The sequence below is a fragment of the Lolium perenne genome, chromosome 2 (assembly GCF_019359855.2).
Source record: "Lolium perenne isolate Kyuss_39 chromosome 2, Kyuss_2.0, whole genome shotgun sequence".
Classification (NCBI taxonomy): Eukaryota; Viridiplantae; Streptophyta; class Magnoliopsida; order Poales; family Poaceae; genus Lolium; species Lolium perenne.
Window position 1 is genome coordinate 154,745,478 of NC_067245.2, and position 18,945 is coordinate 154,764,422.

An 18,945-nucleotide genomic window follows, 5' to 3' on the forward strand; every position below is an offset into this window, starting at 1 on the left:
CTACTCGCAACATTGCTTGAAAATTACGGCAGTCCTTCTGCAGATGTCCTGACTGTCTTCTTCCATTGTTGTCGAGATAAAAATGCATCTGGCATGGCCCGTTCATCATATCTTCGGGAGTTACGAAAGGTCTTTGAAACCTTGACCCGCTATTTTGCCTGTCATTTCGGGAATCATCTTTGTTGTCGCTTCGCTGCTCATTACTCCTTTGATATTCATCTCTATTGTTTCCTCCATTGTTTCCCCGGAAACTAGCCGATATTTGGCCAGGAGCATCGTAATTCGAGAACTGCCGAGAAAATCGCCTTCTATTTTGAAAGTTTCGGCTACGGTCCTCCTCTGGTGACCTGTGTCGCTTATTGTGGACAGCATCTTCTCCGTCTGCCCATCTGTTTGCTATCTCCATCAATGCTGACAATGTCCTTGGGTTAGTTCTCCCCAAGTCCTCGACGAAATCTCCTCGCCGAATTCCTGCCACAAACGCATCTATTGCCCTCTCGTCAGATATATTCTCTGCCGAGTTTTTGATGATGTTCCACCTTTGGATGTACTTTCTCATCGACTCATCATGTTTTTGTCGACACGACCTTAGCTCTTCAAGTGATGCTGGTTTTTTACAAGTTGATCGGAAGTTCTTGACGAACACATCCTCAAAACTGTCCCAGCTGTCGATGGATCCCGGAGGAAGTTTCTTTATCCAGGATCTTGCGGCTCCACTCAGGTGTATCTGAATACTCTGCATTGCTGTTGCCCTGGTGCCGCCTATCAACTTCACCGTCTCTAGATAATTGACTAACCAATCCTCAGGATCTTGCAGGCCATCGAATTTCTTGAAACTATCGGGTAACTTGAACCCTGATGGGACTCGAGTTTTTCGAACCCGTCTCGTAAAACATGGGAGTCCGCACATATCTTCCTCGGCAACTTCGGGTGAATGTCGATGTTCCCTTCTTTCTTGTCGTGCTCTATCCACTCTGGCCTGAGTCGTTGTGTCTCTAACTCCACTTGCTCTCGGTGGATCTTGCACTGCTGCGGTAGGTCTCGGACTATTTTGTCTTGCAGTTCCTTCGGGAGGTGTAGCTGCGAACGCTGCTCCCATGGCGCCACATCCTGCCATGGCCATGTTATACAACGCTTCTCTTGGATCTCCAGGAGGTGGTCTGGACGCCAGGATGAAAGCTTGTGTCGCCATATACCCTGCTTCCGGTGTTTTTGGAATAATATTCCCCCTCGTGTCGATTGACATAAAGGACATGTCGAGATTTTGGATTAGAGTCTCTCTTTCTGCTTCAGGTATGTTTTGCAACCGAGATCTTGCTCTCCTACGAGCTTCTCTATGACTATCTCCCGAAGTTCCTGACTGTCGACTTAGCTCTGCTCTTCGCCTGCTTGATGCGGAAGCTGCCTCCCTTCTTCTATTCAAAGCAGCTGTTTGTTTTTTCTAATTCTCTTCCTGCTCTGGCGAGCCTATATTGATATGCTTGCAGTTCTTCCACCGTAGCGGTTGTCTCCATTGGTTCAGAACCATCCATAGCTTTCGCAGCTCTATCCCATGCTGCTTGTGGAAGTTGAATTCTAACACGTGGTGTAGGCCCGACATATTTAGTGCCCAAGCCTCGCCTTAGGTCCGAGGGATCGACATATGGATTTCCCAAATCGTGGAAAGCCTCTGATGTTTCCTCCTGATCACGACTTGCTTCTCCAATGGCATAAACTTGATGATAGTTTGGATTTTTTGCTTTGATGGGTTTGGTGACACCATCATATAGATTGGTGAAGACCTTGCCAATGGATGTGGATCTGTCGATGAAGTTGAAGCTGTCGACGCTACTCGAGTCATCGCTTATATCTGAGTCCGCGGATGAGCCGAAGGATATGTCACTGAAAAGCTTGGCGAGTTTTTCACTTGCCCTGGCGCTGATGAAGCGTGGCGACGAAATTTCTTCATCGCTTGACTCTGTTGACGATGTTGAGTTTGAAATATCGGGATCGACCGCCGATAATCCCGACGAGATCGGAATTTCGAGACGATATGATCCTTCCTTCTCGACGCAGAAGTGGAACTCTCCAAACGTCATCTCCATGGGCTCCTCCAGATACGCATATGCATCCAAACGGGAGGGCGGGTGAGGAACAAAATCAACGAGACTAGTTTCGATCTGTTTACCTCTGTCCATGATGTTGCTTGCTACCGACGAAGTCGACGATCTTGAACGTGCCATCGAGATCAGCTCCTTGTCGCCTCTAAATCCCACAGACGGCGCCAATTGACAAGGTATCAACTTGTCAATGCCTACAGATTGTAGACTAGGGTTTAGTTGGATGTAGAGGTCAAGTAGATCTCGAAGGTTTCAGCCGAAAAGTACTCGACGAATATGAAACTAGGGTTGTGTTGACAGTAAATTCGATCCTTTCTTTATCCCTCGACCCCCCTTATATAGGAGGTGGAGCCGAGGGTTTCGTAATACACAAGTTTACAGAGTCCGGGAGGGTTTCTAACCTGTCCCGCAAGATTACAAGTATCTTTTCCTAATACAACTCTAGCTTTCCTTAACAGTATCTTGGGCTTCCGAATCTTCTTATCCTTCGGGTCATGGGCCTTCAGTAAACCCCGAGTACCATCCTCGGCAGGCCCATTGGGGATGCCTGTGTCAGCTGCCACATGGGCGGAACCGTATCAGCGGTCTGGCTGGTCGCTGTGACGCTTGCCACGGTAGTTGTCCCACCGGCTGCCATGGGCGGCGCCCTCGGTCGGCTTGTGATTGTCGCGCCTGGACGGAGCCGGCGAAGCTTCAGCCGGGGACTTGCCGGCTTCCTCAGCCAGCGCATACTTGTCGGCAATGGCCATCAAAGCGGCCATCGTATTGGGCTCAGTGCGGCGCAGCTTGTGCCACAACATGGTGTTGGGCCGGCAACCGCCCATGAAGATGTTGATGGCTTGGATCTTGTGCACGCCCTCGCAGGAGTTGCGGATCTCGCACCAACGCGTCAGGTACGCGCGATCCATCTCGTTCGGGCCCTGCTTGCACATCTCCAGCTGCTAGGGGCGGCCCAGCTAGCGGTAGGTGCCGGTGAAGTTGCTGATGAAGGCCTCTTCAAAGTCCAGCCAGCTGTTGATGCTGCCGGCTGGGAGGTTGTTGAGCCAGGTGCGGGCGGAGCCGAGCAGCATCAGGGGTGAGTAGCGCACGGCCCAGCGCTTGTTGCCCTTGGCGATACCGACTGCGGTGGAGTAGTCCAGCAGCCAGTCCTCCGGCTTGGCGGTGCCGTCGTACTTGGGGGTGTCGCGCGGGAGCTGAAAGCCATCGATCATGGGCTCGTTTTCAGGATCCGCGGCCCGAAGCACTTTGGGCCGGCTGGCCCCTCTTCCTCCGCGATGCGGGATTCGACCAGGCGGTCGAGGCGGTCTGCCGGCTCGACGCATGGGCCCAGCCGGGAGTGTGCCGGCTGGCGTTGGCCACTTGCCTCTAGGGCCGGCCGGTGCGGGCGTCTCTGCGCCGGCTGCTCGGAGCCTTGCTCCATGTTCCGGCTTGGTGGAGGCCGGTTGCGGCCGCTGTTGCCGCTTCCCAGCCGGCTTGTCCGGCTGGAACTTGCATGGGTGGCCCGGGAGTCCCGGTGCCGGCTTGGCGCTGGTGAGGAGGACTCGGCCGTGTCCCTGGTGACAAGGTATCAACTTGTCAATGCCTATGGATTATAGGCTAGGGTTTAGTTGGAAGTAGAGGGCAAGTAGATCTCGAAGGTTTCAGCCGAAAAGTACTCGACGATTATGAAAACTAAGGTTTGTAAACAATGATTCGATGATCTCTGTGTCCCTCGACTCCCCCTTATATAGGAGGCGGAGCCGAGGGATTCGTGTAGTACAAGTTACATAGTCCGGGAAGGTTTCTAACTCATCCCGCAAGATTACAAATAACACTTCCTATTACAACTCTATCTTTCCTTAAATACATCTTGGGCTCCCGAATCTTCTTATTCTTCGGGTAGTGGGCCTTCAGTAAACCCCGGGTACTATCTTCGGCAGGCCCATTTGGGATGCCTATGTCAGTAGCCCCCGAGATTTTGCTTGAATCGTAGAGTCAAGGAAAATCTCCACTGTTTATTTTTATTCGACAGCTTCGACTTTTCTATATTTCTTCACATAAAATTCTATATTGTACAGGGATAATGGTAGTTGGGGCTAGTTCATCTGACGGATCAGGTACTAGTTAACTGCTCTCGTGGCAATCCGCAAAAACCTACTTCAAGATCACGTCCCTGGACATGACCTCGGGATACTGGTGTAAACTTCGACAGGCGCCGCTTAAGGTCTTACCATTCTGTCGAGTCCCAGTAAAATTTATCGGGTACCTAACGCGTCCGTTAGGATTTTTCTTCGTATCTGTTGATACGGATAAAAGTAGCAGAGCGCAGTCTTCGGCGATGCCACGCCCAGCAGAACGGATCTGGGGTCTTACCTTCGCAAATTTGCGGCATTCAGAAATTGATCGCAACTTTGGCGTTCTGAGAATATATTGTCGAGTGCTTTTTCGGCTGTTGGAATGGCACATTTTATCGAGTCAAAGATGACTTATATTGCTCTCCCGATGGGAGTATATGTAGAGTTAGTTATAACTCGAAATATACTCTTTTGCTCTTCTATCTTTCTTTTTTCTCTTTCTTTCTTTCTTTTATAATTTCATCGGGCACGCGAACAGCGTTCCCGATGGGAGTAGCCCCCGAGGCTACAACCAAGGACTTGTACTTGGGTGTAGGCTCCACGCCTTATGCCGACATATTTCCTTTTTTCTCCCAGAGTTTTATAATTTCTCGGGTGCGCGAACAGCGCTCCCGATGGGAGTAGCCCCCGAGGCTATGAACAAATATTTGTATTTGGTCATAGGCTCACGCCATTTCTATTTTGTCTTTCTAGATCTTTTTCTTTTTTCCAAAGTAGCCCCCGAGCATTTGATCAGAAACTTGTATTTGATCAAAGGCTCAATCATTATTTTTCCGTGTCGCCTTTTATGAAGCTATTGAGTCGAATTTTTCCTTCTGTCAAGATGACGTTGTTGCTGACGATAGCCACGATTGCCTGTCAAAAATTTGCGACAGGCCTTTTCTCGCCGCCATGCGGGCCCAATTAATCCACTATCTTGACACGTCGTGCAAGTGGGGGACACACGTCCTCCACTTTTTCTGGCGCACGCACCGTAACTTCCACGACGTTGAATTACTTTTTTACCCTTGATGCCACATGGCTATCATCTGTCACACATTTTCCTTATCCAACGGTTCGTCGTTTCACTGCACCCCTATATAAATTCATCTTCTTCCTCCTTGGACACTTTCGCCCGCGCCGTCTTCCTTCTCTCAGCTGCAAATTTCTCCTGCGATCCACAGCTTCCTAAGCTCTTTGCCTCCCTGCTGTGAATCCTGCGCCATTGTTGATGCCACCTCGTCGCTTGACAAGGCACAGCACGCCGGAATCCTCCATGGCCACCGTGGATCTCAGAACGGCGGAGTGGGAAAGATCCAAAATTTCCACTCAAGACGTCAACATGCTGAAGAAGCTGGGGATCAGCAAGAAACCCCAGGCATTGCGCTTCCCCAGTGAGGAGAGCTACCCAACCCCTCCAATGGGGTACCGGGTAAGTTTTGTTGACCACCTCATCCGCGGTCTTTCCGCCCCTATTCATCCTTTTCTCCGCGGACTACTCTTTGTCTATGGTTTGCAACTCCACCACCTCACGCCGAATTCAATCCTCCACATCTCCATTTTCATCACTTTGTGCGAGGCCTTCCTTGGCGTCCAGCCTAACTGGGCGCTATGGAAGCGCATTTTCTTCTGCCGCCGCAATGGCTCGACCAATGTCGCCTATAATATAGGCGGCGTTGTAATTTCTGTTCGGCCCACTGTCGACTACTTCGACGTCAAGCTTCCTGATTCAGTTCAAGGATGGCGCAAGAAGTGGTTGTACATTCAGGAGGAGAACCACGGATGTGCAGAAGACAACATCCCTCCTTTTGATGGCGCCGAAAAAATCTTTCGCCGCCGCTCATGGGACGCGGAGGCCACCGAAGAAGAAAGGGCGTCGACAGAAACCTTGATGGCTTGTATCCACGAGTTACAAAATACTCGCGGCAAGGAGTTTTCGGGTATCCAAATCACTGCATACTTTCTTAGGACTAGGGTGCAGCCGCTTCAGGCTCGCAAGCATCCTCTCTGGAAATATGCCGGCGACAAGGACGTAGATCGGCTGTCGGTGAATTTGGAGGTCAAGGATTTAGAAAGACTTGTCCGAAAAATTTCATCTCTCAGCAAAAAAGATGCTGTCCCTTCTTCTTGTCAAGTGACGCCATTCAGCGCCGCCAATCCACTTCCCGAGGTAATCTTTGTCTATTGTCCTGGTGTTGCTTTGCTGTGTTTTTTTGTAACTTTATTTCTGATATTGGTCCCTGTTTTTATTTTGCACAGAATCATCCAGACCTTTTCTCGCTTCCTCCTCTCCCTGAAGGTGGAGAAGTCGAAGAAAGGGCCATTGTCACTGATGACAATCAGGAAGCTCCATCTTTTGTGAATGAACCCGTGGACTCTCGAAAATCTGCGGGTTCTTCGGAAGGTACTGCGTCGGCACAATCTCCTCCTCCCGCTGTCTCCCCGAAAGGCAAAAGGAAGAGGAATGATGTCGAAGATTCCGGCACTTCCAAAGCCGAAGAAGTTGACCCTTCACATCAGAAGGCGGCTTACGATCCTTATCTTGAATCCCTCGTCAGCTCGTAAGTTATTTTTACTTCTCCTTTTTTCTGTACTCGAAATGTTTGTCTTGTCTTGCTTTTTATGCCGTCAAGTTTTAATCACAGCGATGATGAGGAAGAAGTACCAACTGTTGACGTGGCTCCACGGACGAGCACGTCACATACTTTGCTTGCCTCGGATACGCTAGTTGAAGGAGAAGAATCCTCGCCTCCTCAACGAAACATCGTCACCACTACTCCGCCATCAAGCCCCCTTGCTCCTTCACCAAAAAGGACAAGGATGGAAACGATCATTGAGCCTGCCCCTCAATTGGGTAGCTCTTCTACTCTGCTCTTGGATGATGTAAGTTTTTATTAATTTTCTTGCCGATATCTATATTTCCTCTATTTTGCTTTTTCACGCCTTCACTCTTTTTTCATACCGATGTTTCTCTTTCTTTGTTCTTCTTTGTCAGCCCATGATCAAAGAGCTTATCCGCATCGGCTCCCAATTCATTGGGTACCGCGAGTATGCCAGCAGAACCGAAGGTAATAACTTTTTTGCTGTCGTTGTTTTTGACTTCTTACTCCTGTCATTTGTCGCAACTTTTTTGACCTTTCTTTTTTCTTTTTTATTTCGACAGAGAAACTTGCAGAGGCCAACAAACGTGCCGATGCACTTGCTCAAAAACTGGAGCAAAGTGAAGCGGCCCGCAAGAAAGCCGAACTTGTTGCTAGCCAAGCCAAAGCATAGGCTGATGAAGCCAAAGCAAAAGCTTCTAGTGTCGAGGAACTGCAGAAGAAACTTGAAGATGCTGAAACTGCTCTAAACGAGCACAAAGCCGCACAGGCTGCTCGTGAGCAGGGGATTCTCAAGCGCCTAAAATCGCAAAGTCGACGCATTCAAGGTAATATTATCGATCTCTTCTATTTTTTAGTGGACCTGCTGTTTCTTGTTTTTGACCAACGTTTATTTCCTGTGGCAGGCCAAACAAACCAAGAGTTTGATCTGGAGAATCCCGACAATGATCCTCTCCTTGACGCACTTTCTTATCTGGAGCTTCATGGATCCGAAATTCGTGAAGGCGTGGCGAATGCTGATGCGGGACTGTCGACGCTGTTCCCCTACTTCTTCCCGAAGAAAGAGGAGCCCAAGACTTTCCTTGCCCTTGCCCAGAGCTTCAATTCATCAGAGGACCTTGGACTGAAGATGCGCTAGGAAAACATGAAGATTGTCAAGCGAGAGCACCGTTGCCCTGTCGGTCGCCGATGCCCAACAAACTGTTGATTGGATGAAGGTTGGCGACACCGATCAGATAGAGCAGTCAAGATGGAGGTCGTTGATTAAGGCAGCCAAGCCCAACACGAAGAAAATCTTGGCCTATCTCGGGATCAAACCAGCTTCAACTCCTAGCTCATCAAGGCCGGAGGTCTAGTTGCATGCCTCTTTGTTTTTTCTTTCTCTGTTTCTTTTGCTCTTGTCGGCAATTTAGCTGTGGCGACAATTATCCTGGTAGTCCTTTAGGAGAAACTTCTTTTGTAATGCCTATGTAAATATTTCTAGAAATTAATGAAATTCCCTCTGGCACTATCATTGATCCTGGCGCTTTCTTTTCCAGTTAATATTTGACAACTATTCGACCAATCCTTGCTCTGTCGATGCTTCTCCTGCTTCGTCCTTCTCGAAGAAAATGCTAATCAATGATAACCCCCTCGAAGGTTCTTCAAGCAAACATTCGTCAGAAGATTTGCAAGAACTTCGACAGCAACTTCAATCCATGAAGAAACAAACTCTTGCGATGATGGAACAATCTCGGAAAGCATCCGAACAAGAAAAACTTGCTCTCCAACAAGACAAAGAGGCTATGGCTGCCAAGGATACTGCTGTATTGGAAGCAAAAGGAGCCACTACCCGAGAAAATAGCATGCTTGAACTAATGTTGGAGGCTAGCACTGATATGTTAGGTATGTTTTTCCAACCTCGCAATGCCTCCTCTTTATTTTACTGTGCCCCCCTTCAAATTTCTTGCCTTGTCGCTTAATAGGCTCAGTTCTTGATGCTGCCGCCGAAGATCGAAGAGTGAACGAGAGAACAAATCTTCTCGTCAATCTTTCCCTTAACCATGGCTGTTTATTCTGGGCCTCCCCTGAACGAACCCAGCAAATTGTCAGGTTTCAAGATCGTGCTTGCCAAGTGCGCGAATTTCTCAATTTTTGCACGACAACATTAACCCTTGTTTACAAAACTCTGTTTCCTCGGAATGAAATTCCCAAGACTCTTCCTGAATTGCTGGAGGTTTTCAGAGATGCTCCCCGCATTCATAATTTTGTGTGAGCTCAATTGACTGCTGGAGCAAGGTTCGCCATGATTATGATAAATATTTGCCATCCAAAATTAGACCTGACGAAGATTGTTGCTGATTGCCTGGCCAAGAAATCGCGGCGAAAGAATGATATTGACTCAATCAATGAGATGGTAACTCCTGTGGCTGAGTCGATGATAGATGAACTTCTTCGGATGGACTCAGAATTCTTCGTCAAGGGGTCCTATGCTGAGCATAAAACAACCAGAGGCTTGTCCATAGATAGTATCTTAGGCTTTGACTGATTTGTACTATATTGGACAACATTATGTCTGTATTTCCGAAGAAATTTGTTGTATATTGTAGATTGTTCTTTATTGTTTGAGCCCCCGAGCCTTCTGTCTAGAGTTTGCACTGTTTTTTCCATCTCGAAGATTTTTCATCTTCTCGTAAGAAGATATCTTTATTTTTTCACCGAATAGGTTGCGAGCCTCCGAGTGTCTTAATGTCGAAGTTCTATATTTTTGTTGCGAGGTTTCTTGGACCAAAGCAATAGCATTTTTGACGTGTACACTATATTTATAATTTGTTGGCTTCTTATATTTGGCGAGGTATTTTAATGTACCAAGGTGAAATATTTTGGTAAGTCTATATTGTACGTATTTTGAGACTTGAAGGCGTTGAGCCCCCGAGCGTGTCGAAGAATAAGAAATATATCTCCACTATCTTTATTATATTGCAGCACCGCGAGCCTACCTCATTAAAAACCTTTCCGGCCCCACTCGGTGCCCCGAAAAGGAAAAGAGTGCGTCTGAAAACTCGCGGGCGTTTCAGTACATTGTATTTTTATAGAGAAGGACTATATTTCGACTCTAGGCGTAGAACCGCCTGAGCTGTGCTACATTCCAGGGGTTTTTCTCGGGAACCCCCGTCTTCTTGTCCTTGATCCTGTATGCGCCTCCGTCGATGACTTCTGTGACAACGTAAGGTCCCAACCATGGCGACTCGAGTTTTTCAGTGCGCTCTTGATTGAGTCGCAAAACTAAGTCTCCGACTTGAAAAGATCTTGGTCTCAAACGTCGACTGTGGTAATTTTTCAGGTCCTGCTGATATTTGGTTACCCTTGATAATACTTCATCTCGAGCTTCGTCGAGTGCGTCGACGTCGTCTTCCAATGCTTTACTGGAAGCTTGTTCATTATACTCTGTGACTCTGGGGGAGTCGTGCTCTATTTCTATTGGCAGTACTGCCTCTGCTCCATGGACAAGGAAAAACGGGGTCTCCTGTGTCGCTGTATTTGGTGTTGTTCGGATGCTCCATAACACACTTGGTAGTTCTTCTGGCCAGGTATGTCGAGCTTTTTCCAGTGGTCCTAATAGGCGTTTCTTGATGCCATTGCAGATGATGCCATTGGCTTTCTCGACTTGACCATTGGTTTGAGGATGTGCAACTGACGCGAAGTGCAATTTGATGCCTACCTCTGCACAGTATGCCTTGAACTTTTTTGACGTAAAATTGCTGCCATTGTCTGTGACGATGCTATGAGGTACTCCAAACCGAAAAACGATGTCCTTCACGAATTTTATCGCTGATGCTGCATCTGGTGAATTTATCGGCTTGGCTTCTATCCACTTGGTGAATTTGTCGACAGCAACCAGCAAGTACTCATATCCTCCTGGTGAAGCTTTGTGCAATTTGCCCACCATATCCAGTCCCCATTGGGCAAAGGGCCACGACATTGGTATTGGTGTTAATTTTGCTGCTGGAGAGTGAGGTTTTGCGGCAAACCTTTGACACGCGTCGCAAGTTCTTACTATTTCCTTGGCATCCTCGATTGCTGTCAGCCAATAGAATCCTGCTCGAAAAACCTTGGCTGCAATAGCTCGACTACTTGCATGGTGGCCACATATTCCTTCGTGTACATCCTTCAGAATTATTCTTCCTTCTTCGGGTGTGACGCACCTTTGCAGGACGCCTGATATACTTCGCTTGTATAATTCCCCTTTGATTACTGTAAAAGCTTTAGATCGTCGAATAACTCGCCTTGCCTCAACTGGATCATCGGGTATTTCTTTCCTGAGGATGTATGATATATATGCTTGCATCCAAGGAATTTGTACCATCATCACAAGCTCTTGGTCCTCTTCATCCTCCGTGGTTTCTTTGAGGGGTGCCCAAGTTTTCTCTTCTTTTGCTTTTTTCTGCACCTTTTTTGGCTTCGTGGATCTCTCCGCTATTTCTTCCCAAAATACTCCTGGCGGGATTGGGAGGCACTGCGACCCGATGTTTGCGAGAACGTCGGCTTCATCATTGCTCAATCTACTGATGTGATTTACCTCGCATCCATCAAACAGCTTCTCGAGCTCATTGTACACCTCCTTGTATGCCATCATGCTATCATTGACTGCATCACATTGGTTCATAACTTGCTGAGCCACCAATTGTGAGTCGCCAAAGATTTTTAGTCGAGTTGCACCGCAAGCTTTCGCCATCTTCATCCCGTGTATGAGGGCTTCATATTCTGCTTCATTGTTACATGCGTTAGGGAACGTCATCCGAAGGACGTATTTCAACTTGTCTCCTTCAGGTGATATAAGTACTACTCCTGCGCCAGCTCCTTCTACTCTCTTGGACCCATCGAAGTTCATGGTCCAGGTTCTCGACAAGTCTGGGGGTCCCGTGTTTTGTAGCTCCATCCACTCTGCAATGAAATCTGGCAGAACTTGCGACTTGATTGCCTTTCTTTTTTCATACGTGATGTCCCGAGGGGAAAGTTCTATTCCCCAAAGGGAGACACGCCCTGTAGCTTCTGGATTGTTCAGTATATTTGAAAGAGGTGCTTCGTTGACTACTATTATCGGATGTGCCGAAAAATAGTGGCGCAACTTCCTTGCCGTTGCAATTACTCCATATGCTAGTTTCTGGTACTGCGGGTACCGCTGTTTGGAAGGCGATAAAACTTCACTGATGAAATATACTGGCCTTTGCACTCCATGGAGTTTTCCTTCTTCTTCTCTTTCGACAACTAGCACCGTGCTCACCACTTGGGGCGTGGCTGCAATATACAGCAGGAGAGGTTCCTTTTCCTTCGGCGCCACCAAAATTGGTGGTGTCGAGATTGTCCGCTTCAAATCCTCGAAAGCTCTGTCGGCCTCTTCGTTCCACTGGAATTTATCTCCTTGCTTTATTAGAGCGTAAAATGGTAACGCTTTTTCTCCCAGCCTGGCGACGAATCTGCTCAAAGCTGCGACTCGCCCAGTTAGCTGCTGTATTTCTTTCAACTTTGTTGGCTTCCTCATTGTTACGATAGCTTGTATTTTATCGGGATTTGCTTCAATCCCTCTTGCTGAAACTAGAAACCCCAGAAGTTCTCCTGCTGGGACGCCAAAAGAACACTTCGTCGGGTTCAGTTTGAGGCAGAATTTGTCAAGGTTGTCAAAGGTTTCCTTGAGATCCTCGATCAGCGTTGCCCCCTTTTTTGACGTTATGACGACATCGTCGATGTATACTTGCACGTTTTTGCCAATCTGTGTCGCCAAACACTTCTGCATCATCCTCTGATATGTTGCTCCCGCATTTTTTAGGCCAAAGGGCATTGTTCTGTAGCAAAACACGCCGTAAGGTGTAATAAACGCTGTCTTTAGTTCATCTTCTTCTTTCAATCTGATCTGGTTATAACCAGAATATGCGTCCAGGAAGGAAAGACGTTCACATCCAGCCGTGGAGTCGATAATTTGATCGATCCTCGGGAGGGGAAAGTGATCCTTTGGACAATGTTTATTGAGACACGTAAAGTCGACGCACATGCGAAGGACCTTAGTGTTTTTCTTCGGCACCAACACAGGATTTGCTACCCATGTGGCTTCTGTAAATATTTCTTTGATAAAACCAGCTTCTCTTAGCCGATCAATTTCTGACAGCATGGCTTTGCGGTTTGGTTCCGAAAAACGCCGCAAAGGTTGTTTGATTGGTCTCGCTAATGGATCCAAGTTTAGGTGGTGCTCGGCAAGTTCCCTGGGTACTCCTGGCATGTCAGCTGGACACCATGTGAAGATTTTCCAGTTCTCACGGAGGAACTCGATGAGCGCGCTTTCCTATGCGAGGTCCATGTCGTTTGCGATGGATGTCGTCTTTTTCGGGTCTGTCGGGTGAATCTGCACCTCTTTAGAATTTTTCTCGGTGTTGAAAGTTGATTCTTTGTTTGGCCTTCCAACGTCTGGCAGCACGTCGTAGTCAGTCATACTCCTTGACGCCAGGTACTCAGCTTGCATCCCGAAAGTTTCTGATAGCCGGTGAAAATCCTTATCGCACTTATCGGCTAAGGCGAAGCTTCCTTTGACTGTGATTGGTCCCTTTGGTCCAGGCAACCTCCACAACAGGTATGTATAATGTGGCACCGCCATAAATCTAGCATATGCTGGTCGTCCCAACAGAGCGTGGTATTGCGACGGAAAATCCACGACTTCAAATTCCAGCCTCTCGATTCTATAATTCTCTCGGGTTCCAAACTGAACATCGAGATTGATCTTCCCCAATGGATAACTTGGTTTCTCCGGTGTGATACCGTGGAACCTTGTGTCTGTTGTCTTCAAGTTTGCTAGGGATATGTTCATCTTCCTCAATGTATCTGCGTACATAAGGTTTAAGCTGCTGCCGCCGTCTATGAACACTCGAGAGACATCGAATCCCGCAATAACTGCTGGTAAAATAAGTGCTGATTGCCCTGGTCGAGGAACTTGCTGCAGATGATCTGCTATGGTGAAGCCAATATCTTGCCCTGACCAATTAAGATACTCGACTGTTGGTGGAGGCATTTTTTCTGCCATAAACACCTGTCGTGAGATTACTTTCTGAGCTCTATTGGATGGCCTTCCCTTCTGAATCATCGACACCGCTCCGTTGGAGTTAGGATCAACATAAGGTGGTGGTGGAGGTGCTGCCGCTATTCTGAGCTGATGTCGATTGTCGTCTGTAATCGCGGGGGGAGGTGGTAAGTGAATCTCACTCCTGGGTTCTCGAGGATTTCTCTGTGCTTCCCGAGCGTTAGCGTGCTCTGCCCACCTTAGCATTGCGTGGAAATTGCGACAATCTTTCTGCAGATGTCCTGACTGTCTTTTTCCGTTGTTGTCGAGGAAAAAATGCATCTGACACGGCCCATTCATCATCTCTTCAGGAGACACGAAAGGCCTCGGGAACCTAGGCCCGCTATTTTGCCTGTTGTTTCGAGAATCGTCTCTATTGTCGCCTCGCTGCTCATTGCTTCTCTGATAATCATCTCTGTTGTTTCCTCCTGTGTTTGCCCGAAAACCTGCCGAAATTTGTCCTGGAGCGTCATAGTTCGGGTATTGCCGAGGAAATCGTCGCCTTGGTTGATAATTTCGACCACGGTCCTCCTCTGGCGACCTGTGCCGTTTGTTGTGGACAGCATCTTCTCCATCTGCCCATCTGTTTGCTATTTCCATTAACGCGGATACTGTCTTTGGGTTGGTCCTTCCCAAGTCCTCGACGAAATCTCCACGCCTGATTCCTACGACAAACGCGTCTATCGCTCTCTCGTCAGATATATTTTCTGCCGAGTTTTTGATGATGTTCCACCTTTGGATGTATTTTCTCATTGGCTCATCCGGCTTTTGTCGACATGCTCTCAACTCCTCCAATGACGCAGGTTTCTTGCATGTTGACCGGAAGTTCTTGACGAACACATCCTCGAAGCTTTCCCAGCTGTCGATAGATCCTGGGGTAAGTTTCTTTATCCAAGATCGTGCGGCTCCACTCAGATGCACCTGAATGCTTTGCATAGCTGTTGCTCTGGTTCCTCCTGTGAGCTTTACTGTCTCGAGATAATCAACTAGCCAATCCTCTGGATCTTGAAGGCCATCGAATTTCTTGAAGTTGTCGGGTAACTTGAATCCTGAAGGGACTCGAGTTTTTCGGACTCTCCTCGTGAAGCACGGCAAGCCACACATATCTTCGTCGTTAAGCTCTGGGGATTGCCGATGTTCCCTTCTGCTTTGCCGCGCTCTGTCGACCCTTGCTTGTGCTGCCGTGTCTCTTGCTCCGCTTGGTCCTTCAGGGGCTGCTGCTGTTGCTGCTGCAGGTCGTGGACTATTTTGCCTTGCCGCTCCTTCGGGAGGCGTTGATGCAAACGCTGTCCCCATAGCTCCAACTCCTGCTATCGCCATATTGTATAGTGTTTCCCTTGGATCGCCTAGAGGTGGTTTAGATGCGAGGATAAAAGCATGTGTCGCCATATATCCCGCCTCTGGTGTCTTAGGGATGATGTTTCCTCTTGTATCTATCGACATAAAAGACATGTCGAGGTTTTGGACCAAATGCTCTCTTTCTGCTTCGGGTATATGTTGCAACCTTGATCTTGCTCTGTTCCGAGCCTCCCTGTGGCTATCACCCGAAGTTCTAGATTGTCGACTTAGATCTGCTCTTCTCCTGCTGGATGCAGAAGCTGCCTCCTTTCTCCTGTTTAACTCAGCTGTCTGTTTTTCCAATTCTCTTGCAGCTCGTGCGAGCCTATATTGATATGCTTGCAATTCCTCTGGTGTGGCTGTGGTGGCCATTGGTTCTGAACCGTTCATAGCTCTCGCGGCTCTATCCCATGCTGCTTGCGAAAGTTGAACTCTGTCTCGCGGCTGTGGCCCGACGTACTTATTGCCCAGACCTCGTCGCAGATCGGAGGGATCGAAGTATGGATTTCCCAGATCGTCGAAATCCTCAGATGTTTCCTCTTGATCTTCAATGGCATAAATATGATGATATTTTGTATTCAGATCTATGTTGGGTTTGGTGACACCATCGTTGAGATTGATGAAGACCTTGCCCACTGTAATAGATTTGTCGATGAAGTCGTAACTGTCGACATCACTTGAGCCATCGCTTATATATGAGTCCACAGATGACTCAAACGACATGTCGCTGAAGATCTTGGCGAGTTTTTCTCTTGCCCTGATGCTGACGTAGCGTGTCGATGAAGTTTCTTCTTCTCCTGATTCGGTTGACGATGTATAGCTTGAAAAATCAGAATCGACCGCCGACGATCCCGACGAAATCGGAATTTCGACACGATACGATCCTTCCTTCTCGACGCGAAAGCGAAACCTTCCGAACGTCATCTCCATAGGCTCCGCCAGATACGCATATGCATCCAAACGGGAGGGTGGGTGTGGAACAAAATCGACAGGACCAGCAGCGATCTGTTTACCTCGATCCATTGCGTTGCTTGCGGTTGACGATGTCGAAGAACTTGAACGTGCCATCGAGATCAGATCCTTACGCCTCTAGTTCCCACAGACGGCGCCAATTGACAAGGTATCAACTTGTCAATGCCTATGGATTATAGGCTAGGGTTTAGTTGGAAGTAGAGGGCAAGTAGATCTCGAAGGTTTCAGCCGAAAAGTACTCAACGATTATGAAAACTAAGGTTTGTAAACAATGATTCGATGATCTCTGTGTCCCTCGACTCCCCCTTATATAGGAGGCGGAGCCGAGGGATTCGTGTAGTACAAGTTACATAGTCCGGGAAGGTTTCTAACTCATCCCGCAAGATTACAAATAACACTTCCTATTACAACTCTATCTTTCCTTAAATACATCTTGGGCTCCCGAATCTTCTTATTCTTCGGGTAGTGGGCCTTCAGTAAACCCGGGTACTATCTTCGGCAGGCCCATTTGGGATGCCTATGTCACCTGGGGCCGTCCCTGTCGTTGCCTGCGGCACCACGAGCGTTAGAAGCTCTGGGAGCATTGGCGTACCTGGGGTTCTTCGCCTGCTCGGCGGCGGTATGGCACAGCTCAGCCACCTGCCTCGTCTGGCGGCGTAGCTCTTCGTCTTCAAGGCGGCTCAGCTCTTCTGCGGCGCCTTCGGCCGCGCGCATGTTCTTGTCGGGGGTGTTGTAGAATGGCAGCTCCGTGGACGGAGCCAGCGCTTCCGCGCCGTTGCGGTCGATCTCGGCGCCCAGGCCGCCTCCCCTACGGCGAATCTGGCCGGCTCGGCTTGGGTGGTCGCCGCCTGGCGTGAAGCCGTGTGCGCGATCGTACTCGCCCGGGTGATTTCCAGCTGGCGCGTGGTGACGGCAAGCTCTTCGGCCTGCCTAAGGAGGAGCTGGCGGTGTGCCTCCAGATCCGCCTCGATGGTGGTGGGGTCGCCGCCTGCCGTGAGTGGGGAGCTCAACTTTGCCCGGACTTCGTCCAGCCGGGATGGTGGATGGAGCTCCTTTGGGCCCGAGCCGGATGCACCGCCTGCGCCAGTGCGCTCCAAGGCGGGGCCGCGGATTCGCGTGGTTTTATCCACGTTCTCCTCCGCAGTGGTCATGACTTCCTGCATGGAGCAGGGGTTGGTGAGGTTGCTGCTGGCGCCGGCTCCAGGAGGAGGGCTTGCGCAGCATAGCACCTGCCGCGGGTAGCGCGGCGGTGCGACGGTGGTGACGTAGACGTCGTGGTCGCTGGCTGGGAATGGCCGGTCGGCGAAGCAGCCAGCGTTGTCACTGACGCAAATGAGGGAGCCGAATCTCCAGATCAAGCCTGAAGCGACTCGCTCACCGGTGGTGATGGTGAGGCCCGTCCGGATGAAGACACCGGCCGCAGACGTTGAAGGCCCCACGGTGGGCGCCAAATGTCGTGGTATCGTCATGGCATATGCCATAGGGTGGCTAATGAGAGTGGTTTCTGATATGGTCTACGGCGGTATCCGGATGCGGGTATGAGCACGAGTGACACGGAGACGTACCCAGGTTCGGGGCCCACGTATGGAGGTAACACCCCTACTCCTGCTCTAGAGTGTATAAGAGATATCACAGTACAATGGTGCTCCTTGAGCTGTATCCGGCTGCACCTGGGAGGCTAAGGTAGACGAAGGTCTCTCTCACAGGGCAGCTCTAAGACTAGAAATGGCAAAGGATCGATCGTCCCCCCGCACGAGAGGGGCAGCGCAGCTTATATAGACGCTGGCAATATACAAAGAAGTCCCTATGACCTAGTGGCCGACTGCACCGGCTCCAGCTTCCCGCTCCTTCCCGAGGCGCTGTCGTCAGGAGCCGTTGAGGCGTTGAGGCCTGTCTTGTCTCCTGCCGAAGTCAGCGGTATGGAGGAAGCGTCCCTGTCGCCATCGATGGCCTGTAGCGGCGTGGCGCAGCCTGAGCCATGATGGCCTGTCCGACGGGGGCACTGCTGCTCCACAGTGCCCCTTACTTTAGGGAAGGTGAGATCAGCGTGGACTTTGTGCATGATGTCTACGCACACTTCTATTCATGTAGACAGTGTTGGGCCTCCAAGAGCAGAGGTTTGTAGAACAGCAGCAAGTTTCCCTTAAGTGAATCACCCAAGGTTTATCGAACTCAGGGAGGTAGAGGACAAAGATATCCCTCTCAAGCAACCCTGCAATTAAGATACAAGAAGTCTCTTGTGTCCCCAGCACACCTAATACACTTGTCAGATGTATAGGTGCACTAGTTCGGCGAAGAGATAGTGAAATACAAGTAATATGGATGAATATGAGTGGTAATAGCAATCTGAAATAAAGATGGCAGCAAGCAAACATGTAACAGAACTTGTTGGAAACGGTGCCAGAAAATAGCTTGCTGGCGTGGGAGGCAATTCTCTATGGTGTAACTTTTCTATTCGGAAACAAGGCCTAGGGATCCTACTTTCACTAGTAGACACTATCAACAATGATCACATAAATAAATAACTTCTCTTCCTTTGTGCTACATACACTCTTTTGTTGGATAACAAACACCATTCATTGTGTAGGGCTACAAGAGCTCCCTCAAGCCGGAGTTAACAAGTGCCACAACATTCGGTGTTTATATTTAAGTAACCTCTAGAGCATAATAGACTGTTGCAATTTAGACCGAGTACTAACATAGCATACACACTGTCACCTTTAAGCTATGAAAGGGGGAATAGATCACATCAATACTAT